This window comes from Psittacula echo (assembly GCF_963264785.1).
Source record: "Psittacula echo genome assembly, chromosome: 2".
Lineage (NCBI taxonomy): Eukaryota > Metazoa > Chordata > Aves > Psittaciformes > Psittacidae > Psittacula > Psittacula echo.
In genome coordinates, this window is record NC_137737.1 from 92829234 (window position 1) to 92846003 (window position 16770).

The window sequence follows — 16770 nt, forward strand, 5'->3', positions numbered from 1 at the left end:
AGGCACCTCGGAAAAGTTAAATGGAATAGAAATAGAAATTTCATGTGTATACCAACCACAAAGTCTATATTTCCCGAAGGTATGTATCTTGAAGGCTATCAAAAATACCTATTATCATTACGTAATGAGGCTTCAAACAGCCTTTGGTGTTTTGAGAAACTGCGCCGTAAGGAATTAATTGTTGGTATTGAAATACTACAGTTTGAGTTCATAAGTGCTCCTGAGCAGACTGCCTCATCGCTGGGCTTGCTATAATAAGTTCAGCTTAAATTTTGTGGAAGGAAGAAACAGATGTTCATAGGGAAGCTGAGAAGCAGTTATGAATCTCAACAGAACTCCGTTTATAGCAATATCAGGGAACCCAATGAGTAAAGAATCCTCATTGTGGCAACAAGAGTGAGAATGCCGAGATTTCTGTTCGAGTTTCTACTAAACATTCATATTGGTTTGATTGTGTTCATGTACTTGCACAAGATCATTTATTTGAAAGGAGACTTTCCCTGACTCTGGGCTGGGAGAAGGAGAAGGTTCAGATACCGAAGTTGTGGAAAAGGGAAATGTTAAATGTTGGTGTGTTTTTATCCTTATTTTTATATCTATTAAAAGAATCTGTTTTGAAATGAGTGGCTTAAAAATTACATACATACCTAGAAAACAGACTAAAGCTTACTTAAATAGCATGGAATTAATCTAGATACCTTTGTTTTCATGAAGGTATTTATTGCTATACACTGAACACAGCTATAAATATCATACATCGTGAATAAAATATGATTGCAGTGGAAAACTCATTTGCATTTTTTTAATGGTTTATTTCAGACATTAGTTAATCTACTTTAAGTGCAAGGATGCATTTACACCATCCATATACTAATGAATTATTCAGTTATCCCTTTGTTTTAAGTATATCATAGTAATGTTATTTTATAAATTATCATATTTTAAAAAGATGTAACTACCTACAGTAATTAACAATAGGAATAAGAAAGTTGCAACCAAGATGTGCTCACTGGACTTGTAGTTCTGGAGTTCTCTGACTCACAGCTGTCAGAGCTTCTTCAGATACTGAAGTATGAGGTGTCCCTGCCCATGGCAGGGGTGTTGGAACTAGATGATCTTAAGGTCCTTTCCAACCCTAACTATTCTATGATTCTACTGACCCCTCATCTGTGGCTGGGGCCAGAAGAGATTCTAGGGCTCAAGTGGGAAAGTAAATAGAAGAATATTTAGAAAAAGTTCCATTAAGGATTTTTGCTTTCCTAGGGATGTTGATTCTCACCTGTTGCTTTCTATAGTCAATTTTTTAGTATTTTAGAGCCTTATTCTCGTCAGCTTTTGTTCAACTTATGTAAGTATTGGCTTACAGTGCTGAAAAGGACAGACTTAATCTCTTCAGGTAGAACTGCAAGACATTTGCCTAATGAAGTTCCACTGAGCCAGCGAAATTAAAAGCTTATCATTCCCATAATGGGACTTCTACATTTCTTACTGGCTTTGGATGTAAGAGAGAAAAATGGGTTTGTGTCTTGTCAGCTCTAAGTTTAAGCTAGAATGGGCATGACTGAAAAATGGGGTACTGGGATGCCCTCAGTTTTAACAGGCAGTTTAGAAAGGAGTCTTTATCTTGTTTATTCATCAAATCTATCCAAATGTATTTGTTGAGTATTCCCCATCTTCAACACCACCACCACCCCAATCCACCCCCATCATGGAAGGAAGCACAGGTGCTGAGATCCTCGACCTTAAATATATTCACAAGACATTCCAATTAACTATTCTGTTTTCTGGGGCAGAGCACAGCAGTTTGGATGCATAACTGGGGAGGAAATACCAGTATTCTGACTTTACTGTGGGTTGTGTTTGTATAGTGGATTGTTTGGGACCTTTTTCGGGAGGAGGGGTGGGGAGATGGGCCTTTAATTTTAGGTCAGTGGAAACACAAAAAAGTTTAAGATTATTGTCTCCCAGAAGCAAGAGTTGCCAGCATCTCTGACACAGTCAATTGAAAATATGTAAATATAAGCAGGCAGCTGTACTGAAATTAATGGACAGCTTGTTCCAGCTGAGATTTTGCTCTAGTATTTTGGTTTTTTAAGTTCTCTAAGCTTGCATGAAAATATGCTTATTCTTACACCCCAAAATAAACCTTTTTGCAGATGCCCTGCAGGCTTATAAACAGCTTAAAAGTAATTCTGAGAGCTGATGTTATTAGCAGCTGGAACTCTGTTTTGCTTGACTGGTAGTATGAAACCAAGAGCCCATCACTGGACCTTGTAGAATAACACACATACATCAGTAGCTCCAAGTAAAAATGAGGTCATACCCTCATCCTTCTCCAGTCTCAGCTTTGCATTATACCCACTGCACATGCATGGGTTGGTTAGTGTTGTTATCCTTTTGCTTTCATGGGAACTGATTTCATTAATAAGTTCAATATACAGTACTGGTGCAGACTTTTGTTTTCCTTTGTCTTTTTTTTTGCATTTGCCACCTACACTGTGCAATGTGAAGGTAAGGCTTTCATACAGTGAAGAGTGAACTGGGAGGGAAGAATGAAAATGCTTCTGATTTTACTTATTTTAAAAATATCTAACACTATGTGTTCATTCTTAGCATTCAGGTTTGTTAGGGGGGAGGAGAGTAGGATGGTTGAGTAGTCAGGACACAACAGGTTGGCTTAAAGTCAGGGTTCATTTCCTACTTCTCCTATCAGTATTATTTTGAGATTATTAATCCTTATGTCCACAGTTCCTTTATGTGTAAAATGTGGATAGTAAGATTTATCTGAGGTGATTATTTTTTAGGGTAAAATGATTTATTTCTGTAATATTTTGCTTTCAGCATTGAGCTTCACAGTTGAAACAAGAATTCAAAGGATAAAAATATGAAACATTAAAGGGTAAAAGGTGACAATCACGTAGTTGTCACCTGTAAAAATAATGCCTTTTTCTTTTACATATTCTTAATATCTGTATCTCCCATGCACAGTCCCCTTCACTCTCTGGAGCTATTTGTTTTAACACCTGTCAAGAAAGAGAGTGAAATGTTTGCCATAACACACTTAGCTCAGATTAGCCCATATACCTTTGCCATGGTGATGTGCGCAAGTCTCCCACAGATGCAGCTATTTTGATATTTAGAATATTTCACACCGTAGCAGCTCTGAGCAAACAGTAAAGAAATGTAAACAGAGCACAAAATTCCTGGCATAATTACTTTCTTGCCTTTATTTCTACTTGTTGAGAGGAGGGAGTGTCATGACTGGAGCATCACGTATTCAGTGTTAGTATTTTAGGTTGGAATTAGTAGAGATTTACATTGAGAAGACTTATGGTAGAGAAGCTAAGCTACAGAGGTTTTTAACTAGGGTTTTGACTTTACCAGTAATTAGGAGTGTTTGTGATCTTCTAAAGCACCCACTTTCAGCAGGAGCAGGAAACTTGACTGGTGATTTTAAGGTTGAAAAGGCATTTACTTTTGCTCACAAATGAGCAAGGGTCAGTGAAAACTGAGTTTCTAAGTCATACAAAGCTTGACAAGCAGACCTCCTACTTTTAAAATTATTTGTAGCCTGTGGCAATTTTTCCTGCGGCTCTCTACAGGGCCTTGGATCTTGAGGCTTTACACTGTGGCTTTTGGGTAACTTTGAGAAGATGTATACTTTCTGTGAAAGGAAGCATTGTTTTCCACATCCTTGCAGTTTTGAAACTGAAGTGTTTCTGAGCATGAGACACATGTTTGGTCCTGAGAGAGCTTGGGGAAGACGAGGTAGAACCTCAAAGGCTCTTCACGAGCCAAAGGATGTGCTAGAAAAAGCTGGTTCGGGAGGTAGCCTTCTCTAGCAGCTCAGGAGTGGTGTAAGCAAAGAAACCCAAGATCCAACAGATGGTTAAGTGTCTGTGATTCACTGTCACAGCTCAGGTTAGAGCAGCCTGAAGGCTGGTTTAATTTTTGTTCGCTGGATATGGTGACTAAGAGAATGTGAGTAGTGAGGAAGACAGCAAGACAACAGCATGTTTGAATCATTTCTTGATTTCACTTTCAGCAAGTCTTCAGAGGCAATATGTGAGAGAGACCTGTAGGAACGTGTTTTATTTGTTGAATAGCTTCCATCACTTCTTTCTTTTTAATCTAAAAAGCAACAGAAAAGATTTTTACCTCAAAATTTCAGGATTTTTTCATTGGTTTTCAGTATGTTCAGCCCTCAAATACATGGCACAACAGAATTTCAGCTTATCAAAAGAGAAAAAAAAAGTCTTCTTTGATGCTAAAATAATACCTAAGGCTTCTAAGTGTCTGAGTAGCTTTTTTGTTCCAAGTAGATACGTTGGAATTTGGGGAAATGTGAGTTTGGCATAGCAGAATGAGGTATGACCCAGCCTTTTCAAAGTCATAGTATTTCATTTGAATATTCTTGTCTGTTGTCTAATTGGTTATTTTTTTCTGAAGTTCACAACAAGGGAAAATATCAAAATATTTACACTTTAATTTATAATTCTCTTCTGTGCTTTCCTGGGTTTCATAATTTTCTTCCGTCTTCTGAAATTTTACTTCATTTATTTTAGACTGATTTAGAGAAATATCTTGGTGCTTTTTTTCTCAGTCCCCAAGATCTAAGGACAAGACCTAGACTTACAAGACCAGCGAGTGTTCCCTTTCCATGTCAAAATATACCCAAAATAATTTTCCCTGACTGTCTTCAGTAATAATGGTGGTTCAGTAGCCTCAGTATCAAGTTTGATGCTAAGGCTGATATGAACTGGAACAAGGTAAGTTGCCATGCTTATTAAAGTAAGCTTGCCACACAGCATCAAAAAGATTTTTCACCATTGAACCCTGGTGCTTGATTCTTACTGTATCTTTCTGTTCCCTCAACAATTCCAATAAATTCAATATTGGATTGTATCTGCTGTACAACTATAAAACATAATATACAGATGGAATTTTTGCCCCCAAAGAGCTGTATGTTTCTCAAACACTATATATAGAGTCCTCCATTATAGTAATCTTTGCTCAATTTCTTTTGTTGCCTGTAGACTGATTTTCTTATTTCTGCTTTTTGCATGGTATCTATGGCCATTTTAAATAAAGCAGAAGGAGGTAGACACTTATTACCACATTAGTGTTCATCAGGGATCATCTTTTCATTAGGGATTCTTGGAGGGACTTTGCTGCTAAATAGCATTTGGGGCTCAGGTAACTCATCTGGTGATGAATCAATGACTTGTTTTTAACAACTGATACAGCTGTAGAAGTTGAAATAGCTACAGTTAACTGGAGGTCACCTGATGCTAGCTTTGTGAGAGAGCTCAGTGGGACTTGCATCTAGCTCCTAGGTGTAAAGCAATGTATCACTCAGTGGTATAGAGAGAACTCCTGCTGTTTTCAGTCTAAATAAGCATAATACCATCACTGATAGCTGTCCCACTGGGATATCTCTGCTGTAAGGTAGTCTTTCACAGAGGAGGGGCACAGACTGTGTAGGTCAGTGACCTCTTCTGCTCAATTGATTAGGAGTACTACAAGGCACTGGTCAGCACTGCTCAGGGCTTAATATGTTACTCATACAGTTAAGTTATTTTGTGTCTTACACTTGTTAAGTGGAAGCAGTTGCCATCACTGAGCAGTAAGCTGGATTGTTGTCCCACTGTGGCTAGTCTGTATTGCTGCCTACACCTTATTCCCTGCGCTCTAGGGTAGGGTGTAGATTTTGTGACTGCGTAAGAGCTCACAGTAACCTTTAGGAAAGCTTTAGGGATTTACTTTGCCTGTGCCTTTCTTGCAAATTTGGCAGGAAAAAGCTGCTCCATGTTATTCCTGCAGTGAATGAGAGTGAAGAACAAGCCTGAGGAGATGCAGAGCTTCACCAGTTCCAGAAAGAACTGAAGTTCATGCATAAAGCTAGAGCAGTTAGTTGTCTTTAACACTAAGGGGGATTCATTAACATTATGCATTTGGTGACCCTCTTCGATACAGAGAAAATGGGCAACAGGGCCATTAAGGAGGAGTAAAGGTTTTTTCCATGAAAGCAGCAGTGTTATGGTGCTGCTTCTTGGTTCGGATTTTTTTTGTTAGTTTGTTTTTAAACCCACTTCCAAAATGTTCCCTATCCAGATTTTTGTCTTTTTGTTCTCTGTTTGGAAAAAGAGGAAATCTGTTTGACAACACTACCATTTTTATTCTCAGGAGTTCTGATTAACTTGTTTTCTTCTTTCAGAGAGTAATATAAAAGTCTTTTGCCAAGAGAGGTGGTTTTTTTTTTCTCATCTGCATTTCAGTACAGCACCTTGCTAAATAAAGCAGAGATTCCCACTTGGCATCTGTACATGCTGTCCTAACAGAAATATGAATGTTGTCTAAAGCTTTTATTTTGAGGTTTTAAACAGTCCTCTTCCTCAAAAGTTTGTTTCTTCTGAGTCTAATGATCAGTTTCTCACTAAGATGCTGGTTTTGATTAACATGTTTCCGTCAGCCCTGATAAGTTACTTGCTTGGTTAATGTCTATTAAGAAATCTGTATTTTTTGAAACTTTACTTAATAAGTGTATACTTCAGTATCACAGCTCATCACGGTTATTTGCATTCCTGTGTGTACAGTGTCAGCTCTTTGTCAAGTTGATCCCTTTTTCATCAAGCAAAGTAGGAATTCTGGATGTGGAGTTAGTCTGTGTATACCTCCTTACCCAAAAATAAGCAGCAGATGCATTTGCTTATGCAGGGGTTCTGGCAAATGCCTGCTATCTTCCCCTGCAAAACAAACATATCATTTCCTTAAGCACTCTAAGTATGCAGCTTCTACCCTGTTTGAAATGCACGCCATTCTAATATGAAGGGGATATAAATCAATCTTCACTTTAGGAGCATGGCATTCCTCCAGATAGCTATTTTTTAGGTGTGCTTAGTTTGACATGTAACAGGTTATATTCCACACTCCAAATATGAAAAGTTTCTTACCAGGATATGGCATTAGACTAAACCTGGTGTTTTTGGGATGCAAGCAAGAGACCTGTTAGACTGAGTCAATGGGCTGCTATAAGAGGAAAGAAGGGAAAATTCCTGGACTGCATTTATGAACAAATAGAAGTTAACCATTTGTGTCAATGCTTCAAGCCTTATTCTTTTTTTTAACCTGACCCTTTTTTATCACAGCAAACTAGAGAAGAACAATGGCTCTTAGAAATGGATATGAGAATCATCAGCAGAACAGTAGCTATGGTAGTGCACACAGCTATAATTAACTTCAAAGGGAATTAAGTCTATGCATCAATTGGCAACAGGGCAGGGACTTTGCCCCTTAGAATAAAATAAAACTGAAGGCGGCATTTCTAGTCACATTTCTTATGTGGTTAGAGCCCCTTCTGTTCCACTGTGTTCCATAATCCTTGTTCATCTCCATAAACTGCCTTCTTTTAACTGCCATTAAGCCAGTCCTAGGAGGCTTTATTTTTCACAGATCTGCCACATAAACTTTATTTTCCCCTTGCCCTCTTTATTTTCTAGCCTTAGTGCTAGAGACTTTTGTCACTTGCCTTTTGCCAGTTGATTGCTGATTCATTATGTAAGTGTAATCAGGCAGAGTAAAACTGGTAATTGCATTGCCAGTAACCCCTTTCTTCCATTCAAAGATACTTCTCCCATAAATACTCAGACCTATTTATGCTAGTTCATTACACACTGATGTAACTAATCTCTCACAGGTTTTCTAGAAGTGTATGTATACATATATGTACATATACATATGTACACATTTCATTACAATATTGAAATATGGTCACCCATATACTAAATTGATATAATGCAAGTTGTATTTGCAAAGAATCTATGAAAATAAAAGTGCTTTTCTCATTACTTTAGTTAGTTTACCTATTTCTTTTGTCTAGTGAGATAACTTTTTAACCTTTACACTTGATTCAGAACTTAAGGTTAGTTGAAGGTTGCAGTTAAAACTTCTGTATTCCTTTCATACCTATCCATGTGATACAAATTTCCTCTTGAATGTCTCTTACATGAGTACTGTGAGTTGTTTTTTTTCTTCTTCATGCTAAGTTTAATCCGTTTGACTATATAGGCAGTTTGTCAAATTTTAGCATGTCACTGTTCTGTTCAACTTTGCAAATACCAGAGCAATTTCTTAATTTCCATGCGTTTCCATCATATGTGTATTAGAGGCAATAATGAAAATTCTGCATAGGAACTTCCATTAACTTCAGCAAGTACACAATTATAGATTATCTCAAGTTGGAAGGCACCTATCAAATCCAACTCCCTGCTCCACTCAGGACTGGCTAAAACTAAACCGTATGACTAAGAATGTTGTTCAGACATTCCCTGATGAACCTGTCCTAGTGATCAACCACCCTCTCAGTGAAGAACCTTTTCTTAATTTCCAATCTGAGCTTCCCCTGAGGAAGCTTTATTCCATTAGGATGTGTCTGAACAACTGAAGGACATTGCCATAAATTCTAAGCCTTCCTTCACTTTCCACTTGCCTTTTTACATTTTTCTTATGCATGGCCAAACTTTGCACGTTATTTTGCTATAAATAAAAATCTCAATTTTAAAATTGCTGTATAAATACGGTACTTCACCTATTTCAGTGGGTCCAAATTCTTAAAAATCTGAATTACATATTGGATAGAAAAGCTCACAGCTTGAGGGACATGGTTTTTTGGTATATTTAGATGCCTTGTGAGACTGTATGAGCAGGCTTGACAACTGTCTTCCATTTATATACAGGTGTACTCCATATGGATATAAGAATAAGCCTGTATTTTACAGACTAGTAAAAAGGTCTCCTTTGCTTTTCCTACTTTGGTGTGTTGTATGGAAGTGTGCTTAATCTGAAAGTTATGTCTCTAACGTATTCTATGTCCAGCTTTAAAGAGAAGGAAATTGTTCAAATTAAAAGGTCATAATTTAAAAGCCCTTTTTTTTTTTTTCCCCTTGTATGCTTATCGAGGGAAAAACAAACTGACAGGAGGCATTCTCTGTAGAAGCGCTTTGAGGGGATAAGGAGATCATCATGCCTACTATGCTTGTCATGCAGAGGATAAACCAGCTTCCTAACCTTTTTTGGGTGATTTTTCAACAGTGACACTCCTAAGCTGACCCCACCGTTTGAAATAGCTTCTCAGGTTGCAAAAACGTACTTACCTAATCCAACAGCTGTCACCTAAGCCAGTAACCCTGTTTCACTTTCCAGCAAAATTGTGGCTATGTGGTCTTGCTTTCTCCCTTGCTTTGACCTTGCTACTTATCAGCCAGCCAGCTCACTTTGCCAACAAAACAGACAATGATGACTCTTTAATTCCCCACCAGTTTAATTTTCTTAGAAAAATGCCCATGTCAGTGCTAAGAAGGCAGGGCAACAGGTGGCTGGTGGGTTGGAGGACGGTAGCATCTCCTAGGACTTGAAGTCAGAACATTTTGTCCTACTTAGAATGGGCTGAACTCTTCCAAAAGAGAGTTTCAGTATTTGTGAAGTCCTCTTTTACCTACTACTTGTCTTCCTGTGAGCTTGATCTACCAACTTTACAATCTGATTTGAAACATATCATTCAGATGAATACTTCTGAACCAGCTACCATAATTCAAAAGAGCTCACCTCTAGCCAGATTTCTTCAGATGCAGAATTCCCTGGAGATTCAGCAGGAGTTTTGACAGAGCAAGTGATGCTGAATGAAGTCTATAGTTTACAGGGCTAATTAGCCCATCCTTTGATTTGGCTCAAATACTTCAGCAAAATTTTGCTATTGGATATGTGTGTGTGATTACTGCTGGAGATGGTAGTACTGGAAGAAGCCATCTCAAGGCAAAATTGGTTTTATTAATATTTTTATAAATTAAAGCTAGTGATTCTTTACTCTGTTTCTTACTATGCTTTTACACTTTTCCAAGATATAATCTGCGTTCAATACAAGTCTTTGTATCCAAGACTTTTACTCTTGGTTTTCCCGAAAGACTTCAGTGTTTTTCCCAGCATCAGTAGCAATCAGAATATCTCCCAGAATGACAGATTTTACTTCCAGCTGTGTTCTACAAGTGACTTGAAAAAGACTTAACTCATGCAGAACAAGTGGCTTATGTTCCAGCAGAATTACTTAAGTGACTTCCTTTCTTTCTTCAACTCTTCGTTCAAAGGGGATCCATATGCCCCCCACACCACAAATTCTGTCTTTAATTCAGAAGCCAAATTGACACCAAACAGGAATGAAAAGCCCCTTTGCTGTCCTTGCCAGCAGTGCAGTGAGCTTTAAGCTCAGGGGAACTGTGATACCCAAAAAACTTCTTAGAGACCACTTGCTCGGCAGCTCTTCCAGCTGCCTGCAAGAGCAGCCCACAGAGCAGTGCTGCTGGTGCTGGAAAAGTCCTGTTATGATAAACTATGCATGACAGTAGTACCTGCTGTTGCTGTACCTGATGCACTTTGAATTCACCTAGAGTATATTTGAGGGACTTGGTACCTCCTGCAAATTCCCCTTCCATAAATTATTGCTAATTGGAAATAGCTTAAAGTTCAGTGGTGCTGAGAATCACAATTCCCATTGAAGCCTGTGGGTGTACTTGCAGCATTAAGTAGGCCTCCCAGCAATGCTTGAGGATTAGGTACCTGGTTCTAATTTAGTTCCTGTATTTTTTTGCCTTTGTGAGTAGACATGCTAGTGTAAGAAAAATATTTCATTTTCAAATCTTTTGTGGCTTTGTCTTTTAAAAGTACTGCATGTGCTGTCTTTTTACATGGTTAGTGAATGTTCTTTTCTCCTTTCAAGTGAATGAAAGAGGATCTAAGTAAATTCTGTAAAGGACTCACGTCGGAGTAACTGCTGGAAAAGTGTCCCTATGGCACTTCTGCATCAGATAAATGTTGTAAACTGAAGTAGCTAATAAAGCTAGTCATCTTTTGGTTTAACATTTCAAGAATGGGATCTTTTCTAAACACTTCTTTTGCTCTTTTTCCTTATTAAAAAATTAAAGAGCCAAGCTGTAAATCCCAATCCATTTCCTTACTCTTGTGTATTGCTCCTTCTGATCTTTCCCCCAGATGTCAATGGAAGATCTTAGTAGCTTTAAAAAATGTAAAACCTACTTTGTTTTGTTGTTTTTTTCAGGGTGAGGAGAAGGGTAGGGGAAGATTCTTTGCAGATCATGATCTCTTTTTACCTTAGCTAAGTGGCTTTTCATACTATGCTTGATACAAATCTCTAACAGTGGAAAAAATGTGATTTTGATACATGAAGTAGCTGAATACCAAATAAGTTACAATAATTTTTCTGTTTTCAATTGGTTTGGATAAAAAGATAACTATGTTATCTGAAGAAAATAAAATGTGATATGTTTCCTAGTGCAACTGACTGCTGCAAAACCAGAGGGGTGGAATAAGGGAGACAGGCACAGGTCAGGACTCACAATATGAATTTTCCCTTGTTTATTTTTGTCTTTGTCTGTCCAACCTGTTGCAGTTGGACAGCGGAAGAAATAGAAGTGATGGCTGTGATGTGTCAGTAACTAATGAAGAGTTATTTTGCTGTTCAAGAGCCATTCAACTCCACATTGTTTTTCTGCTCAGTTGTTCCTGTCATTCAGGTTATTATTGCAGTAAATGTTAAAACAATGCCACCTGATACTGCAGCTCACTTGATATATTTAACTTGATTTATTGTGGTCCATTGTCAGGATGCTTTGAGGGACAATTACAGCTACCATTAGCAATTTAAACAATGTAAAAACTTACCTATTAGCATCAATAAACATCCCCAAATCTTAATTTTTAGATCAATTGCAGCTATTTATTGAAGAATAGTATGAAGGATCTTTTTTCTTGAGCCTAATGAAAAGATAACGGACCAAATCCAAGTATTTAATGCCTCTTCTCTCCTCTCTCCCCTCCCATATCTGTGCATTTTGGCAGAACACGGGACAAGCAAAGAAAAAAAGCCAAATGAAAAGATTCAGTCTCTTGAGTATCTGCTATTGCCTACAATGCAAAGGCATGCTCTGGTTGGCTGGGGGACACTGCTAACACTTCACCTTATCCCTCAAGGCTTCTAAATTACTTTTCTCTCAGGTGCCATAAGGAAAATTAAACATTTTTTAAGGTTTTTGCATTGATCTGGTGTCTATGATTGACATTGATCTGAATGTCAATGCATTTCCCTTTTCAAATAGAAAGCATGTGAGTCTCAGTCCAGGAAGAAGTAGGTTAGTCTGTGGTGAGGGGCTGTTTGCTAAGAAATGGGTTACCTCACCTCAGGTTTTCTCTCTACCCAGTTCAAATAGTTTTACATCCTTTATCACTCACTGAGGCAGAGCTAAGGCACTTGAAACTGATTTTTCCAGTATCCTAGCCTATTATATTTGTCTTCGCTTGCTTTTCTTGCACCTGAAAAGGTAATTTCATTGAAAGCATTGTTGAAATGGAAATTTTGGTGTGAAACATTTTGAGTTTGATGAGTTAGCATATATTTAGCAGACTGTACAGCTCAATCTCAGTGCATAAAGTTGGTGGGGGAGAGAAATTACATAAACAAAGTAGCAAACAGACTACAATGGAGTTAATGCTGAATAGGGATTTTGCAGCTGGTGGGGGAGGTGCTGTTTATTTTGAGCTAACTCATACTTTGTTAATTCAGTTACTGGCAATTGGTCTGGGATTTGAGTCTCTCGCTCTGACTCATGAAAACTTAATTTTGCATGACAGAAATGCAGAGCGATGAGTATGTGTTTCAAATGTTGAGAAAGCTGCTAAGGAGGACCCCATCCTGTGTTAATGGAAGTCCTGCTGCTACTCTTGTGAAGTGGGAAAAGCAAACCTGAGGAAGGGGTGCATGGGTAAGTGCTCCCATTAGCATTATCTAGTGGATAGCATTTTGTGCCAGGCTCATTTCCTGCTAATGCCCTCCCCTGTTCTTGGTTTGTTCTTCTTCTCTTGGTATAAAAGGAGTCTTTTATTGTTCATTACTGTGGTCTATGCCCACTCCTTAACCTTCGTTGCACTTGATTATTTTGTGGTGGCATGCACAAATTATAAAGTAGGCTCATTCTTTTAGCTTTTAAAGGTTACCAGAACCCCTGGAGTTCTTGCCACTGGAGTGACGGGGGCAACAACAATATTGCAGCATTTCAACAATCTTAATGGTTTTATATACGAGTCTTGCATCTCTTACATCTTGCTGAACTGGTGTGGTTTATCATCTTCTGTAATACACTCAAACCATGTTATGGGGTGATATACATTTGAGAACATTTTCTAAGTGTAGTTCAGAATTTTTGGTTATTGTGTCAACTTCCATAAAATCAAGAGATTCAATACTGGGTAATTTATATGAAAAATACAGAGTTCTACATGAAATGTGTCTGATCTGAAAAGTGTACATGTGGAAGAAAGGTAGACCTTTTGCAATCTCTCGCTTACCTGTTTCATAGAAGCACTGTAGGTGTTCATTTGGGCCCTTAACTTTGAAATTAATTTGAACTGCATGCAGAAAAATATTGTAAAAATCCCAGCAATGAGGTCAGATGCTAAATTGTGGGAGCATATCTTGAGAGATGCCAGTCTGAGGTCGTTCCGCAATTTCAGTTTTGAAGGTTTTATTTTTAGTTTTGGGATTCTCTGTGGAACCTCCAAGGCTTTTGCCTTTTTACTTTCCAGCTACTCTCATATTTTTGTGTTTGTTTGCCTTTTTGGTGGCACTGGCTAGCCTGCTCACTGCAACAAAATAAATCAAACCAAGTCAAGCGCTCTGCTCACTAAGAACTCTGCCATGTTGGTTCCTTTGATTTTCCTCCCTTGCACTTGACAGTGTGGCTTACTAGCAAGCTATTCCCTTCTGCAGCTGGTTCTGTGGCTATGCCCACCTTGGGCTTCCTTCGTCTTTTTTGCCACAAATGATGCTGGAACTTCTGTGAAGAAACTTGTCATAAGATTGTAAGAAACAGAAAATTGGTCTTGATGCTTCTCTCTACTGGCTTCTGTTTCACTTGCTGTTCTGATTTCCCTGTCCATCACTGTTCCTACTTTAGTTGCTTAAGTTCTAAGGTTTCGGTTTTGTCTAGTTCCTAATTTTCTCAAGTACTTCTTAGAATAACACCCTTGAAAGTATGCACCATCCAAATATGATCATGCATGCGTCCACTAATTCTTAGTGCATATTAGCTCAGTGAATCATTTCAGGCACTCATGATAAAAATATATAATGCAACCTTCTGCCTTTCTAGATCCTCAACAAGTCATAACCTGGTCTTATTTGTGTTTGTGTGAATCCAGAATCCTTTATATCCATTACGGGCTTTAATATAAATTGACTCTGTTTTTAAATGGAATCAGGTTTGGGTGAGTTGCATATGGGCTTTGCATTTTAAAGGGTGTTACTAGACTAATAGGGATTTCACAAATGCTGTTTTCACAGGTGGGAGCACCCTGGCAATATTTGCCTAATGAAGTTCAACACTGACAATGTGCAGCATTCCTTTAGGTTACAGCTGGCTGATCCTGCCTTTGGAAATATAATCCTGGCTTACCTATGTTGTGAAGTTGCACTTTTAGCACATTCTTTACATTTTGTTCCCAGTTATGTTCAGATAGCATTGTAGAGGACTAACTCAGAGCAGTATTTGGCTTCATTCTTGAGACAATATGGGCATAACTTGAAGCATAATTTGAGATGTACTGTCCTATTACTAAGACACTTATTTTAATAATTAAAAATATTTAACAGACTATCTGCGACCTCCTATAGGATGCCTCCTAACGCCTCACAATTTTTTGTACGTGTAAACAATAAAATAATAACACTTGAATGACCTTTTCAGATTTGAAATATTAAATAACAGCGAGTAACAGCAGAGTGTATTACTAAAATCTCACTTCTCAATGAGACAGCAGATCATATGAAGAAGCTAATATTCTAATGGCTCCCCTCCTATGTGGTTGTCAGGGAATCAAACAAATGCAAAAAGAGGTGCTTATCTGGTTTTGCTCATGGTATAAGGGTCCCTGAAGAACATAGTTTTGGTGTTGTAAAATCAGGGTAAATGCAAATGTAGACTTGGTAGTGCTTAGGGTGTTGAGTCTTTGCCGGGGGGGGGCATCTTTGTGATCTGTTTCCCATGGCTCGCAGGGAAGGGCATGAGTCTAGGTGGGAACAAGGGAAGAAAATTGTTGCTGGGAGATATGGTTGATTCTGTGAATAGATTAACAGGATGGGTAATTAAAATTATTGAGTGCTATGTCAGTTAAAGCAAGAACAGTCTATCTTTTTCAGTCAGGTCTGCATTATTCTGAATAAACATTTATGTGGCTTTGACCCTGTACAGTCATTAAAATCAGCTGGTTTAGCTTTTGATGTAGGGCTCGTGAAGCTTCTAGAGAGGGAGATAGAGTGAGCAGTGTGAGACAGATGGTATCCATCCCACAACATACAGGATCTATATACATATTCTTGGGCTCCACCTACAGGCAAATTAATGCTATGTCCAAGAATGGATTGGGTTTTGTGGGCACCATGCCCACTGCTAGCGTTGCTTGTGTATTTTCACAGCATGGTTATGTTAGAGTGGTGTTCTGGGGACTGCTATTCACTGTTTCTCAGCATAGCCTTGAGCATTGTGCTGATAACTTTATACTGCTGGCAATGTTGTTTCTGGCACCTTCAAGGCTAGCTTGAGTATCTATGTCTGACTTTTTACTGTTGCACATAGGTGTGCTCAGCCTTGACTGGTTTGCGCTGGGAACAAGTGTAATTTTAGAAGGTGCCTTGGACAGATTCCTTAATTATTTTTTTTTCCCCTTCCTTTGCTGTGTATGAGTTAAAAATAATGCTTTTCAAATTACTTTGAAAATTTAGGCACAAAGGGTGCTTCATAAAACCCTCAGCATGATTAAATGAAATAGCCTACACAGTGATGTGGGTACAGATAGGAGTCTAATGTCCAGCTGGACTGTGTCCAACTAAATTTATAGGAACTGACTTTTGGGAGGGGCACTGCAGTTCTTTTTAAATTGTATGGTTGTTCATAGACATAGCCTTAAAGGCTCAAAATGTGATCTGACTAACTGCAATTTTCTTTAGATTTCTCCCATCTACATCCTTTTGGACAAGCTTCCTTCCTCTTCTCCGTTTCCACCATATGTATGTATACCTAGTCAGACAAGACAGGAAGGAAGGGGGAAGTTCAAGCTTTTACCAGAGTTGTCTTCTCAGGCTGGTATAAAGAACCCCCAGGATGTATTTTATGTCTTCTGCTATTGAGTACCTGACTGAGGAGGTTAATAAGAGTGATACCCCTGCCATGGGCACTCCCAGAGCACTGGTAAAAGGACCAGTTAGTAAATGCTTCTGCTCCAAGTCACTAGAATATGTTCCTCCTCAAGGCGAACAAGCAAAGGGTAAGAGAAAATGAGGGGTTATCCCTGGGGGCTGTCTGCTCACTAACTGCACAGCTGCTGTGCTATCTGCTTCATCTGAACAGATGCTGAATTACTATTCTAGGGCTTTTGAGGATTATCATCTTTCTTTTTTCATCCTTTCCCCCTCCCTCAAGATAAATACTTTATACCTTACCCTTGTCTTTTTCCCTGGTACTTTAAGGATTAAGCAGAGTGACCTGTCTCCAGACCTAAGAATTTGAAGGAAGATTCAGCTTGCATTGTTGGAATCTTCTGTTATAGATGCTGTAAATACCATAGCTTTGACTTTTTTCTGTAATTGTCTCAAATTTGTTTAGTTGTTGCTATAAAATGTGCGCTTAATATAGACTGCTATACCCAAGGCTT